Source organism: Meleagris gallopavo, chromosome 5 (assembly GCF_905368555.1).
Source record: "Meleagris gallopavo chromosome 5, MGAL_WU_HG_1.1, whole genome shotgun sequence".
Taxonomy (NCBI): domain Eukaryota; kingdom Metazoa; phylum Chordata; class Aves; order Galliformes; family Phasianidae; genus Meleagris; species Meleagris gallopavo.
This window is the reverse complement of record NC_139408.1, coordinates 17,112,501-17,128,406: the sequence shown is the minus strand read 5'-3', so window position 1 is coordinate 17,128,406 and position 15,906 is coordinate 17,112,501. Positions and strand designations below refer to the sequence as shown.

Here is a 15,906-nt window from a genome sequence, read left to right as displayed (position 1 = left end):
AAAGGACAGGTGTGGAATAAAATTTATAAAGTGCATTTGAACACTGGAACAAGATTGACTTAATTTTGAAACAAAAATCATACTTTTTCATATGTTTAGACTGTAGTGAAGAACTAGTAAATTATTAAGGAGTTGTAAAACTGTATGTTCTACTTTGGTGACACATATATATTTGCACTTGGAGACTCCATTAGAAGACAAGTTCATGGCATGCCAGAAAACAAGGAGATGAGATACAGGAAGATTGCTGGAGCACCTGATGCCAAGCAGCACGCCATGACTGCAGCCCAACGCATCAGCCCTGGGCACAGCCCTACAGCCGGCAGAGGGAGCAGAGGCTGCCTAGCCCTGGGCAGGCTTTGCGCATGGCAGTGGGAAATCAAAATAAACCACGTGCAAAGTCAGGAAATAGGCTAATGTCATCCTCAGCAGGAATCATGACTTTGCAAGAGTATATGCAATAGAAACTGGTATTACATTTCAGGAACTTGGCTCAACTCTCCAACCCTGTTGCACTTGAGCTGATGCTCCAACTTAGTGCTTGTGGAAAAGCTGGATTTTCAATTAATTCTACATTTCAGAGAGTAGTGGCCACTTTTCTAAGGAGAAAGTACTGGCCAGTAACCTCCACAAAGTTACAGTGGCTCTGTGATATTTCTTCCTCCTTTCAACACAAGTATTCAATGCAAAGCTAAGTTCTTCTTTTCTGATTAATTCTGTGCAAGCTTTTGTATGTCTTTGCTATAATTGTGAGAGGGAAAATAGTTTTGGACCAGCTATATTAATTTCAAATTGATTTAATGGGTCCAGTTACTGAATCTGAGTATCTAAGGTTTTGAATAATTGAGATACTTTTCAATGCAAGCAATAAATACCAGAGATAGAACTGTATTATAAGAAAGAGAGACAATGACTGAGCTTTGGATAATCAAGATTCTAGTTTGTATCGTGTGTACTTTGGCAGCAGCTGATTCCTATAGGAATAAAAAAGTAAGAACACGTGCAAACTGCAGCATGACACCGCCGCTGTGACCTTGTCAACAGCTTCAAGGTCATCATCAGGAGAGTCTTTAGCTTTTTTTTCCTGCCTGGTTTCATATGAGTTGCTAAGATTTATTACAATGATTGCAAGAGAACACCTGCTAAATGACAAAAGATTCCAGGGAAATTTCAAGTGTTTTGTTAAGGCAAAACTACATCATTCACACCACCTTCAGGAACTCAGCCCAACAGACTACAGACTGGTTTTCACTATTTGTAATGCTCTAAAGTAGAAACATTGGTTCTCTGGGCAAATTTACCTGTGTCTAAAAAGAGAATGTCTTACTTCCTATGGTTGCTGATCTGTACCCTGTATTAAGGCCATATCTTGGCTGAGGTCAATTGGCATTCCAATTGTTGTTGGCTTTAGTGAAACTATGCAGATTTACAGCAGCTAAGCACTTAATCAGGCAGCTCAGCACTGCCTGAAAGTATCAAGAAGAATTAAACTTCAGGAACTTACACTAAACTCTTGTAAGATGGAAAAAAAAAAAAAAAAGTGATTTTCCAGAGAATTTTGCTGAAATTTGCTATGCTTCTTCTTTAGCCATGTTGCAGTGTTCCTCCTCTACATCATCGTTTTATTTTCAGCTCAGCAATTCTCTTTTTCTTTGAGCAATGAAACACTGTCTGCTTTTCAAGACTAATATACGGCCCCTGAGTGAAGGCAAGGCTGTGATTCAAATCAAGAGTTCTGTTGACACTATAATCCTCCGGAGCACAGCTGGAGCATTTCATGAACAGTAGAAAGACCCTCAATTGATTTACTGCCTTGGTATTCAATCAGGAGTCCATGTTCTGTGTCTTAGCTGCACCTCACGAAAAATAACTCAGCGAAATTCTAATTACGGCATATAGCTTATTGCTAACTTGTAAGAGAAGATTTGTTCTATATATGAGATGCTGCTGCTTTTATGGATTCTCCCCTATTTTTATAGCAGGAGAGCCTCAGGTTCTCTGGGCTATAAATGGGATATGCACAAAAGTTGCTTCTCAGCCATTCCAAGCAGAAGGCCGAGCAGTTGATGGCAGGAACTTTCATGCCTCTCCCTCAGCCTCTGCACCTTTTCTTTGTATTCCAGTCTTTATGACTTTGCCTATCCATAACTATCCCCCAGGCACAGAAAAATCATGCCCGCTCCCAGGAGAACTCCAAAGGGGACCCACATCTCCAGTTTTCGCTGTGCTGGTCCCCAACCACAGCACACACAAGAGCAATTTCCAAGTCGTGCTCTTTCTTGGCTCTCCCCTCATTCCCAGTGAGGGAGCACACGCTGCCAGCCCTGAAAACCTGAAGACGAGAGTTCCCTAGATTGTTTCCAGCTTGCAGCGTGAGCCCCGCTGAATGAATAGCACTTCCAGTATTTTGGGGTGGTGACTCACAAGAAAGTCATGAACACCCCCCTAGGAGGCTGTCTGAAGCCCCTGGTAAGAAGTGTTTTGATTTTCCTGTTTTCGTTGTCCAGGCTGCCTGCAGATATTTGCACACATCTTGAACACAGTTTTCTCAACTCATTGTCCAAGGAGCAAACTGTACCCTAAAAGGCAATAGAACATATCTAGTTTGTTTTGTTTTTGTTTGTTTGTTTTTGTTTTTTAAATCACCCCTATAGAAATGGTTGGAACATACAGCCATTCACCACTGCAGATATCAAAGTACCACCAAGAGCTAAAGCCAGTGATGCTCCTGAATACCTTTCACTTTCATAACTCCCTGTTAATTTCGGTGATAACTCAGGCAGCTGAAGTCCCTGGAAATTCTAGGGAGTATTTCTTGGCAGACTCAGTATCAAGTATTCAGTTTTATTTTTCACCTTCAGAAAGTGCATCAGAAACTTTATAGATGCTCTCAAAAATAACATGAAGTAGCCAGAGGTTGTGCCTCCAATTGATGTGAGTTTTAATTACTTGGTCAAAAAAAAAAAAAATCAGAGAAAAACAGGCATTTAAGAAAGACCTGAAATCAAGAGCTCCTGGGCTCAAAAAAGCCATAAGATCTGGAGTTGTATGGTTATATTTGGAGAGAAAGACAGCTGTGAAGAGGAAAAACAGCATATGTGCATTTGTTTGTCTTAACACAAGGCAGAAGACACAGTGCGCTAATAGAAAACTGCTCTTCCTTCTCTTTTTTTCCCCAACTCTGATGTTTATTTTTTGGGTCCTCTCCTAATGTTTCAAGCCCCTGTGGCATGTCTCCTTCTCTGCCCAAGCTGGAGCTGCAGCAGCTCAGAGCTCTGCCACAACCAAAGATCTGCACTGATGCCTGATGGTACATCCAGACTGCAGGACACAGACCCAGTGGTAACACTTCATAGGGCCCATCATCCTTTTTTTTTTTTGGTCTACAGTGTTCAGGATTTTTAGCTACACTATCAGTGCTCTGATTTGTAACCCTATAGAGCTAGCATTGCTTGAGAAAGAGCAGTTGTAGTATCTCACTTGGAGAACAAAAATCTTCCTAGTCTGCATATGGTTGAAGACAAGTGAAAGTTCTGCAGGAATTGAATAATACTGTGAGGATAAAGCAGCCATGAAATAAGCATATTACTACTGCTTTCAATACTGTTCCTGTCAAAGAAATAAAGTAGTCCTTCATAGTCTTTTTTTCCCTGGAGATCCAATTCTAACAGTGAAAATGAGTGGGGGGGGGGGGGGGGAAGAAAAAACAGCGATTCAACCAGTGCAGGATCTGACATTAGAAAAATAATGTCACGTAAAATAATGAGAGCGTAAGGTTTATGACTGCTTATTTGGTGGGGCTGGTGTTATCCAATGGGATAAATACTACCAAAGTCCAGTGAGATATGGTTACCAGGCAGGAATCCCAGGAGATTCTGTTACCATGCAGGAATCCCATGAGACAGTATTATCAAGCAGGAATCTGTAGTATTCAGTTCACCACAAGGCAGTAATATTAGATTTTTAGAATTAAATCCAGCAGTATCTTGTTTTATAAGAGTTGGCACATAAGGAATAGAGAAAAATGCAATGGAAGAAAGATGTCTCCCTGGAATCTGAATTGAAAGCCCCAGTCATTATACCAGTTCCTAGAAATAAAGCATCACAGATTCTCCTCATGATCATGAGATATTTTGACTACACATGACATCAATCACTTATTAGCGAAAAGATCGGTTAAGCTATTTTTACAAGTACAGATTAGCTCACTGAAGTGCTGAGGCATGAATGCTATTGTGACTACTTTTTTTTTGGTGTAATTTTTTGATTTTCTGATTTATAATGGAGTTTGCTGATACCACACATGGTACTACTTTATACATGTGTAATAGAAGAAAACAAAATGCATTTTCCTCATTATCTTTTTGTAGTATCTGTATCACTGGAGGACTTGGCAAGGTATGACAAGACATTGATTCCAGAAGACATAATTTAATCTCAGCCCCACTGTAGAGATTGGCCACTACACTTGCGAGCCTGAGAGCCATTTGCCAGAGATGGAGAAAAGCTGAGAAATTACCCAGCAACCCAAAGAAAGAAACAAAGGCTCCTATTCCCAACAGACGATTCTGAATGCTCATCTTTTAATTGCAACATTTTCCTACCTGTATCACAATACAGCTTTATCAGTGTTTAGTCCAGTATACTCTGATCAAGCACAAAAAACCCCTCAACAGTCAGAAATCTACCAGAGCAGCTCAACTTTCCTGCATTTATCAGAATGAAGGGGGAGGCAAGAAAACCTAGGACTTTAGGTGAGAAGTGACATAGGAGAAATGGAAAACCATTGGAAAAAAAAGCAAACAAACAAAAACACAACACACTGATAAACTATGCTAGGAAACTTACAAAACCACTGGGGTGCCCAGCAGAGGCACAAGGATCAAGACTGCATGGAAGAGAACACAGAGATCCTGCAGATGCCATTGCTACTTGGGCACAGCCCTCGGTGAGGCACAGCCTCCGAAGTCATGTCTTTCTGGACAAACAGGCAGCAGAGGTGTCACCCATGGGACAGCGCCAGGTATTCCTATTGCTTTTCAAAGCTGCGGAAGGACTTGTCTCTGGTATTTAGATGTGATTACAGCTGAAGAGAAAGAAAAGGAGGTGACAGGAAGGAATATAAAACTCAAGAGGCATTAGCCTGTTTGCTGTGTTTGAGAAGACATTTGCTTGAGTGCTTGTGAACAAGAAAGTAGGCACAGCTGAATAGCAGGCTTAAGGAAAGCCAGTTTAGCTTCAGAAGAGGGTGTACATACACTGATCAGATCTTAACCCTAAAAGACATAACCAAACAATTGTGTGAACATGGAAGACTTCTGAATGTGCTAAGTGGACCATCAGAAAACATAACACGTGTAGCAGGGATATTGGTGACACAGAGGTACTGGAAAGATTTCAGAGAAAGATTACTGATAATGTCAGATGGAAAGGTTCCCAAACCTACACAGAGAGATGCAAATCACAACCACAGTGCTTTTGTGATAAAGATTTCAGCTCGGCAGGTAATGGCATGGTACCATTAGCTCACAGACCGTAGCTTACCCAGCAGCCCTCAGGTGCTAATGGCTTGCAGCACTGGTAACAGCAGGGCTGCATCACCTCTGCAGTCCTGGGGCAGCTAGATCCCTGAGGTCTCCCCTCCATGCATCTCCCTATATACTCCTTTTGCTCACTGCATGACACTTATCTCCACTCAGGAGACTATAAAAATGCATTTTAAAGCAAACACCATTTGGGAAAAATACCCTGCTTTGGCATTCATTTGTTCTGAACAATGAAGAGTTTCACACGAAAATTGTTAAATGACCACTTGGAAAGGTTCAGAATGTTCATATGTTCAACAACAAGCTAAAAACCAATGGCTGATCTCACAGGTCTGAAGATGTCAGAGAAATCTCCAGTCTGTAGAAACTACTGACATTTCACAAAGTTGGTTTCCTCCTGTTTAGTTAAATGCCTTTCTGTTAACACAACATGCTTCTAAAAGTTTTGTCTTGTATTGCAAAGCAATCACTCTCATCTTCACTTGCTCTCATAGTCTTTCAGAAATACATGCTGCTTTGCCAATCTCCCCATCAGCATCTCCTTCACTAACAAATGAGCACACAAGATAGATTTTCAAAAATTTTGCTGCAGAGCCACTCATTTCAGTGACAGGGAAATGTTTATTGCAGCATGACTTGCTGAAATCAGGTGGAGTCACAAAGCAGCCAACGCAACAAGTCATAAGATTGAGACTTAGAGCAGAAATCTGGTCATGAATTTGGTTTGGGATTTATTGCTCAGCAACTTGCAGCACAGCTCATCAACAGCTGGCTCTCTAGCCAAAACATACTGGCAAACAGAGAAAAATTGTCATAGTAACAGCATTACAGTGCATATTGCAATGGCACTCCAGCCTGCTAAGGGAATTCCTAAGTGGTACCATAGTAAAAATTATGACTAATAATAACCAGTAGTAGTAACTATTGCTGCTACTAATAATAGTAAAAATTATATTTATAGTATAACAACAGCTAGATATATTTGGCTAGTATTTGGTGATTCCAAACTGCAGTTAAACATGTCTGGCCTGCTTCTTACAAGCCCTCTGCTCAGGAATTGCAGACCCTCCAGCAGTACTGAGTTAATCCATGAGCAAAGGCGTTGCTTCAGTTCCACTTTATATCTAATGGAACTACTTTTCCTTTATCTGTAGCCATCACAGAAGCATAAATAATATATAATCACGTGTAGCTTTGTCATGAGTGCATGTGGATTTGGCCAAAGCTAAAACAACAAGAGGCCAACTCATCAGAACATGAAGCAAAATTGTCAATTTGAGGCAATTCCTTTCCCAAGCCTCCATGCACCTCCTATTTAGCCACTTTATCCTGGATTGGCTCCTCTTTCCTGTTGTGCTTTCAGACCGTGCTACGAACCACAAAAACTTTTAGAAGTTTTTCTCTTTTGTGGGAACTTCTCATTGCCTTTTCCCAGTTCCCACTGCGACAAAAGAGGGCAAAGTGCCTTCTAAAGGAACAGTACTAATGGCAAGGCACTACATACAAACCACTACAGCTCCATAAGGGAAAAATTCTCTAAAACACTTCGTTACCATCATCAAATCCAGTTCCTACGTATTTGGGGGCTAACTCTGCAGCCTATGTTCACACTGATATGAAAGCTCTACAAAGCATGAGAATAGCTTGCCGGCCATCCTTCAGGTTTGGTAAAAAAAAAAAATAATGGCAACTTGCTACTGTTAAATAGTACTGTTTAATACTGTAATAGGATCATACAATATTTGATGAGTTGATGAGTTATGATTGTATCAAAATTGCTAAAGAAGGAAGCCTAGGGGTAGTTTCCTTTACTTTTTCCATAATTCTCCTGTTGCAGCTTAAGCAAATTTCCTTAGCAAAAGGGAAAAAACAAGAAATATCTTGAACTACGTAAAAACCTAACACAGAAAAACACTTACCAGCTTGATTCTTCTCACTACGTCCCCTTGCCTTTGCAGTGGCCCTGGATAAATCCCTTCTTCAGCCAACACAAGGAAGAGAGGAAAAATTTTAGATGAAAAGAATGAAAGGAAATCTGACTGCAGGTGTAATATATCTGCTAATTGCAACACATTCACTACAGGTGATACTGCTTACCTCTTCAACGAGTGACAGCAAGACCTGCCAGTATCACCAAATAACATTCTCATTAAACCATTTTGGTTGTGGGTCAGTGAGGGCAGGGGAGAGAAAGGATTTCCAAACAAACAAGCAAACGAACAAACAGGGTAGCTCCCAGGTCTCCCTGGCTCTCACTCCTTCTGATACCTTCGTCTTCAGATTACATGATTTTGCATGGGGTCACAGTTTGGCACTCCCTAAAAAAGGCTTCTGAGACTGTTTCATCTATCTACTTTACATAGGATAGTCAGCACCAACAAACACCTGTCTTTTCTGGACTCTCTTCATGAATAAAATCCACTTGATTTATCTCACTTATCTCATCCTTCCAAGAGTGCCTCTTCTGTGACATGCTGCTCCAGTCCCTATATGCCATGGTGTAGCATTTTGACCAGTTTCAGCTCTCCTCTTTCTGTGGCCACGCTTCTTTGATGGAAGAAGACACAGCATTTCCTCTTCTCAAAACTACCATATAAACAGCTATCATTCACCCAGGCTGTTGCTTTGAAGCATTGGCCAAAAAGACAAAAGGAAAAAGACCTGACTGCAGTAATTTGAAATTACAGCTTCAAAAACTATCGATAACTAGCAGCTGCCTGAGCAAGTCAGCCAGCAACTTATTGTGTTTGCTGTTTGTCTCCTTGTGGTTTGATTGTAACTGAAATCTTGGACAAATTTCTCTCAGAAAAAATAATAATTGGAGTGATGATAAGTATTGTTGCTGTTGCCTACAATGTACAACATTGTAATACATTGAAGTTGTTGTACATTGTAGTTGTTGTACATTATCCAACAACTCACATGCGCATCCTTCATTCCCATTCGGACCAATAATAATGTACATGGAGATTTAAATCAACATAATCATTCTGAATGGGTGTGCACTGAACACAGTATTGTAGACAATAGGAATTACATTTTGCAGTAAGGAGTATTTCATCTTCATTAAGTTCCTTTGTTTTCCAATGCAGTAAACAGTCTCATAGGCTCCAGTGCTTTTTATTTTTCTGAGTTTCTGCATTTGAACTTCAAGTGATGAGTAGCTTCCCTGTATGCTGGCCCAACAATGGAGTGAAACATAAATTTGCAAGTTAAAAAGTGAAAGAAGAGGGGAGAAAATCCTAGATTGACTTTGAAAGGACTGTTTTAAATGACAGAATTGCTTTTCAACCAAATACTTTTACACAAATTTGTTTTTTATCCTGTGGAAGCAAATGAATATTCTGGAAACTCTAGATCATTCTATATGTCATTTGAGAATTAGGAAGTGTCATTAATATAGTCAGAAGCATACGTTATTCCTGCTTTCGAGCGCTTCACAATTCCACAGCAAGGCTGAAGGTTGTGGATGTACACCAAAAGCCCGAAATGGGGCTTTTGATTTTCCTGGTTCTTTACATACTGAATAAATTGCATGCAGCCTGTCCCATGTGGGTCAACTGGAGCTCTGCTGCGTTCCTTTTGTGGTGGAGGGTGTGCTTCAGTGTTTATTATAAGACTGTAAGACTTTGGGGTTCGCAGGTCTTTTTCTGGACGTGTCTCTGACTGAGTGGAATATTTTGTGACTGTATATAGCATGTGGCAAATAGCATAGCAGTGACTGCACAGCACTGTCTGAATTCCCTGGGCAGGGAGTTTTCATTATGTATCATTCTCATCCTTCTGTTCTGATTCCAACAACTCACATGCACATCCTTCATTCCCATTAAGACCAATAGTAATGTACATGGAGATTTAAATCAACATAATCATTCTGAATAAGTCTGCACTGAACACAATGTCAGTATCTCTAGTAGGTATCAGACTTACTGTAGGCTCTGTTTCTTTTATTTTTTCTCCCAGCATCTCAGACAATTACATGGAAATGACTGAGACTAAATTTCAGTCGGTATTTTTCACCCAGCATGCAACTGGATCACAACAAAGTCAAAATGTGATAACGGTGGGATTTGTTCTGCTTGCATGTAACAGCTAGCAGTTTTTAGATGACCCCAGTATTACACTCAGTGTTTGCAGGATATATGTATTTGGGAAGGAGACTTGACTTGGCTCTAAGCTTCTTCCAGTTCTTCCATGGAGGGAATCATAGAATCATAGAATGGTTTGGGTTGGAAGGGACTTTTAAGATCATCTAGTTCCAGTCCCCTGCTATAGGCAGGGATATCTCCCTCTAGACCAGGTTGCTCACAGCCCCATTCAGCCTAGCCTTGAATGCTTTCAGGGAGGAGGCATCCACAGTCTCTCTGGGCAACCTGTTCCAGTGTCTCAATCAAAGGTGAGTGCTGTAAAATTATTAATACCGAAGTATGCATGTAACTCATTCTATACTTAAAAAAAAAAACAAAAAAAAACATATTAAACAGGGCAAGTTTCTAAGCTAATTGCTTGGAGATCTGTTCCCACTAAATGCACAAGAAGCTTACATTCTCTTTTTCCAAGCACAAGTATATTTTAAAATAGAAGAAAAATCATAAGCTCATATCATAAAACTTCATAAACTCATACCATAATAATAATAAATTCATTCCTGAGAGCTAAAGTGATGGTGCAGCTTCACCAAGCATGACTTTGAGTCCAGTTCTGTTCCCTCCTTCACTTGCAGCAACAAAAGTTGACTCTGTGAGACACATGCTCTTAGAGCAGCCCTATCCCACTAGGAACCATTCAAAAGAAGATAAGCAGTCATTCTCTTTCATTTGCTTGTGGGGTTTTTTATTTTGGTTGGTTGGTGGGGTTTTTTTTTGCTTGTTTGTTGTTTGTTTGTTTGTTTGTTTAAATGAGTATCTGTTAGTTTCTGTAATGCTGATGTTACTGTAGCTCTTGTGAGAAAGATGAAATGAAGTGAAAAGACAGACAGGAGACAGAGGTAAAATTAAAATTATCTACTAGTATGAAGTTGCTCTCAGCCTTGAAGGACAAAGAGGAATTAAATGATTAAGTCAAAATTCATGCAATGTACTATGCCATCTCTGCAAGTTTCTTGATGTTAAATGGACCTTTCTGGGCAAGGATTGTGCACCAACACTTAGTCATGTCTTGTATGATCCAAACTGAGAATGAGAACTGGCTCCCATTGTGATTTATAAGGCCTGCTATTAAGCAGCATAAAGAGAGTGTATCGCAATTCTGTCAAAATCTAAGAAAAAAAATAACAGATGACTGACACATTTGTTGACAGGTAACCTATTCTACAAGTTTCATGTTTCTTAGCTGTATATCTGTCTTCTTAGCCAATTTTCTTTTCAAATGCCTTGAGGAGAAAGAAGTTACATTACATTACATGATATTACATTATTATTATTGCTGTCACTGTCTTCATGCAACACAGAATTTGGTGGGTAACCTCAAGGCTGGTTGGTCTTCTTATTGTAGGGCCATTATCTGTGTATACCTTATACTGATGTTTGTCTTTCAAACTCTTACCCAGTAAACAAAACTGTTGTTTCTAGTTGCCCTGGCAACTAGAAACTTGCATTATCTGGGAGTTATGTAGAGCTTAACTGGATAATTTCAGTAAGCTGTCTGTTAAATGATTTTCTCTTGACTGTTCTCAGAGTCATCGGTCTGTCAGTGTGCAAAACAAAATTTTAGTTATGACCTGTGGTGGTCATTAGGAAGGAAGAGTATTTACAGGGGTTTCAGGACATCTGTGTTTCAGCCCTGCCTCCACACAGCCCATAAGGGAGCACAGTCTGGAGCTCAATCAAACCAAAGGAGCCCAGCTGCAATCTGTACTGTCCTCAAGCGCCAAGTTAATGTCATGGGTTCTCTACAGTGTGCCATGTCAGGAAAGCCACTTGCTTAGACCAGCCTTTCAGAACCTCCACCACAGCAGTTCAACAGCCCAGACAGACCACACAGATCTTACACAACCTTTGTGATCTATTTCCCCTCTGCCACCCCAGATGTAGGTGAAGGCATCTGATCTGGTGCAACACAGAGCAAAGGGATGGAAAGGAGGGCAGTAAAACCAAGCTCACAGAGGTATTTTGAGGATATGGCTACCCACCTTAGAGAGAACTCAGATCTTGCAGTGATGAACACCATGAAAAATCCAGGAGTAAATAAGGAAAAGAGACATCCATTTGTTTCATGGTTGTGATGATAAAGGTCAACTGGAAAAGTTACTCTCCTACATGCTCAGAGAGGTTATGGATTGTACAGCTATGTCCATATATGTTCTGACAGATTTTAAGTGTTGCTTTGCTGGGAAGTTTTAAAATTCAGCAATACACGTCATTTGCTTACAACAGCCAGTTTTCTTCACATCAGCCACCGGTAGAAAATGATTCATACAAAAGAGGCCACATGTTGAACAGATTTGTGTAAGCCAGTTATGCTACACTCAAAGTCAGCTAAAACATTCTCACACAAAAAGTTAACTTAAGCTACTATTTCCCACAATAATAACAATAAAAATAAGCTTAACAAACATTTACCCTGCTTCTCAAAACTCATTTTCTGTTATGTTTCCTTTTACCAGTTTTGTTTGGCAGAGTACCATGTAATGGATCAGCAAGAGTATGTGTGCCATAATCTGACAGAAGGAAAAAAATGTGTATTTTTAGTTTGAAAATGTTTATAGTTTCAATAGGTAGAAAGGATACAGGACAAGGAAGAATAAAATAGCACATGCAGAAATGTCAGCAATGAATATGAAAGTATAAGCATAGGAGTTTTAGAATGAGAATGAGCCTGGCTGAAAACTAAGTTATCAACAAAGGACATACACTGATAACAAGAGCCCTCTGAACATATTTCTTCACCTTGGTTCTTGGACTTCCCCATTAAACTTAGACACGAATTTCAAGAAGCTAGAATCAGTGGGCTGTGAGTCTATGACAAGACCCCAGCACATTACTGCCTTCAAGAAAAATCTGTTTGGCTGATGGCTTTCTAGGACATTTCCATTGTCCCATCCCACTGAGTCCTGCTCTTCAAGGATAAAAACTCCAGTCATACAGTCCCTCTCTGTTAATGAAACATTGAAACTCACCCTTTGATATTCTTGATCTGAGAAAGATGGTATCTCTGAAGAGTCCTCAGGTCTTCCATGTTCTCCATTCATCCTACTACCCTACAGAAAAGCAGCACCTCCAGTTTCAAGAGCTGACACTAATCACAACATCAGAGAGAAATCCCACTTAGGCTGTTACAAATTCCTCCCGTAACTGGTTCTCATGCCATCACACCCCAAAGCTCATTTTCACACCATTTATATTTGACTCATTCACATAAGCAGTGGCATTATAAAGGCAATTGCAGAGAAGATCAACCAGGTAAGAGACAATCTTCAGCCCTGTGGTTAAAATTTGTGTGTTATTTAGTTATCGTTTATCATGAATGCTACTTCCACAAAGGACATTCATTTCTGTAATCCCATCAGCTGGTCCTGAGGATGGAGAAGGGAGTAGAACAGAGAAAGAGAAACAAGGGAGAGGGTAATGAACAATAAGAACCTATGTGTGTGGCAGTGTGGCAAAAAGAGCTGCTACCAGTGTAAAAGCTAAGAGAGAAAGAAAAAAAAAAAACAACTGCTGGAAAGATGGCATGATAGTGATACTAAGATTGGGAGTTTGGGCTTTGAGGAATGCATGGTTAAAGAAAGTCATGGAGCAAAGCTGCAGCCTGCAGAAACAGGGTGAGAAGCAGAGGGTGTCATGGATTGCTCAGATGTTTCTTCACCTGAGATCTATTACTATGTCAGTCAGTGGCAGAGACCAGCTGGACAAGGAATTGGCCTGCCGTGACCATGGCAGATCAGTCAGCTAAAAACAGAGCTGGGTCTCCCATGCGGTTGCTGTCACCACACCATCACCCCACTCCTCAGAAATGGCAATGCAGAAACAGTAATCTCACTTCCCAAAATTAATAAAGCAAATGAATCAAGCATGGAAGCTGAGGAAAAATAAAAACTTCTAAGACATTGAATATAATTCATAGAAAGTCAAATGTTTGTGACTTGATTTTCTTTTTGGTGCCCAAACTCAGAGTAGTGTTTGTATGTGAGCAGCACAGTCACAAGCTGGAAGCATGAGCAATAGCATCTAAGCCACTGAAGGCATACAGGAGCCACACAGATGGATGCAGTCCTCTCTGATTTCCACTTTACACAGAAATACTACTGCTTAAGTTCAGTAGCAGCAGAGGGAGTAGCTGTGGAAAAAGTCCGTGCCCATTATAAGCAAAGTGACACCCAGTCATCCAGCTGAACCAGTGCAAGTACACAGGAGAGAGGTTATTAGTGCCTTTGTTATCTGCCCAGCATCGCAGCTGCTTGCTGTTATACTCCACTGCCCTTTTCCAATATATAACGCTACAACGTCGCCCAAGATAATAAGGTTTTGATCACAGCAAGGCGCTCACAACAGCAAACAGTCCAGGCACACAGAGATCAAATAGACCAGCTGCAAACAGAAAAAAAAATAAAAGGAGTGCATATGACTCGCTGGCGTGTGTGGGTATGCATGCTATGCGGGCAGCAGAGGCCGGGATGCGAAGGTCTCCCAGCGACCCCGGCCCTTTGGGCCCCAGCACCGCGCTGCATTCCAGCCTCTCCCGGCCTGCTGCCCTGCTTGCACAGAGGGGCAGCCAGACGTGAATGTGAGAAAGCTCTCTCAGGCGATTCCCTTCTGCAGGTTGCTGGGGAGTTGTCTCCCAAAATCATCATAATTAAAAGGGGTATGTGCAAAAAGGGAGCTGGGATACGGGCTTGCATTTTATTTTGTTGGTTTTCTTTTTACCATGTCTTGGTAGCATGCAAACATGGTGAAAGGGCTTTATTCCTGACAACATACCTCTTAGTGCCCCTTCCACTCCATTCCTTATCCCTTCAGATCAAAGCCCATGAGCAATATTTTTCAGGGCCATTTACATCCATTTAGTGGGGTTAATAAGTTGATTCTCCAATGGTGAACATACATCAGTTGGAGATACAGACACACAGCCAAGTTCAGGTGGCTGCTGTGCCAGTGCAAACTAATTTCCATAAAGGTTGAAGAGAAACCACAGATTCCTTCTTCACTTCCCTTTTTCTTTCAGAATACGTGGTACAGATTTGAATCTGGGTGTGGACCTGAATTCTGTGAATCCTTTCTTCTTGCTTATACTTTAAGCCTAGAGGAATTTGGAAAGCAGAGTTGTGTGAACTGTGATATTCACATCCTTCTAAGGAAACGGAGCCAACATATCACAAAGACATTTTACCTGTTTTAATATTCAAATTATTACTGTGAAAGAGTGTGTGACACAAGGTGTAGGGGGTATACAATGATGGAGAATGGCATGATTTGGAAAAGTCATAAGAATAAACTATGGGATGATCCAGAGACAGCCAGTTACTCTCCACTGCATGGAAGCTGAATGGGTGTTGGATGCTCTATCCCAAGAGCCTGGCCAACCGCGGGCAAATCATTGCATCTCTTTGTGTCCATCTATGGCCTGGGATAATTCTATGTTTCTGCCTCACAAAGGGTAAGGATAAAGTAACATTCAGGAGCTGTTTTAGAATTACACAAACAGCAGCTATAGAAACTCTGTGGAATCAGGAAACATTATAGTCATGGAAAAAAAAGAAAAATAAAAAGAGAAAATACAGTCTCTATGACTTCTATAGGGAATACGCTATTTGGATTTTTTCCTGTAATAGTAATTTCCAAATGGAAATATTTTTGCTGAAGCACAAAGGCCCTGAATGTCAGCAGCTTCCACTTGTCATTTACACCTGTTGTAAATTTAAACTGCTGCAGACTTGCTTTGCTTTCATCTCTATGTATTTTCCACAGGTACACACAGCTCAGCAACCGGTGTGCTCTGAAGCATCAGAAATAGTGCTCTGCAGGTAGTAGGAGCTCTGTTTTGGTGTGTTGTAAAACTGTATCTGCACAGAGTTTAATGAACTGCCTATATTGTAAAGGTACCAAGAATTCATATTCAGACCTCTGGGCAGTTCAGATATCAACTCCAACAGTACACATTCTAACACACAAGAATATTGGTAATTCAAGGCAAAACCAAACTTCATTCCTTCGTTCTTGGCTGGAAACTTCTTGCTTTTTCTTTGAGAAAGATTCTTTTCAAGCTTTTATGGAAAGAGTGCCATTTCATTCTGTCAAAAGTTGAAGAATGAACTTGTAGAGGTGTCCCTTACAGGCCAGCGATATTGTTGCTATTATGTGATGTTCTGGATATTCTGTGAACTAATTGGGACTTGATCTTATGAACCTATGGACTCAGAGGG

The 15,906-nt window shown here is 40.6% G+C and overlaps 1 long non-coding RNA gene across 2 annotated transcripts in view; it reads right to left on the bottom strand.

Annotated features, from left to right (window-relative positions):
* The window catches only part of LOC146544265 (uncharacterized), a 29,377-nt gene that overhangs the window by 12,125 nt on the left and 1,346 nt on the right, over nucleotides 1–15,906 (bottom strand). For both annotated transcript variants that reach the window (XR_014883468.1, XR_014883467.1), the window contains exon 1: nucleotides 7,466–15,906. This exon is cut by the window's right edge and continues 1,346 nt beyond it. This is a non-coding gene — a long non-coding RNA (uncharacterized LOC146544265). The remainder of the gene's footprint in view (nucleotides 1–7,465) is intronic.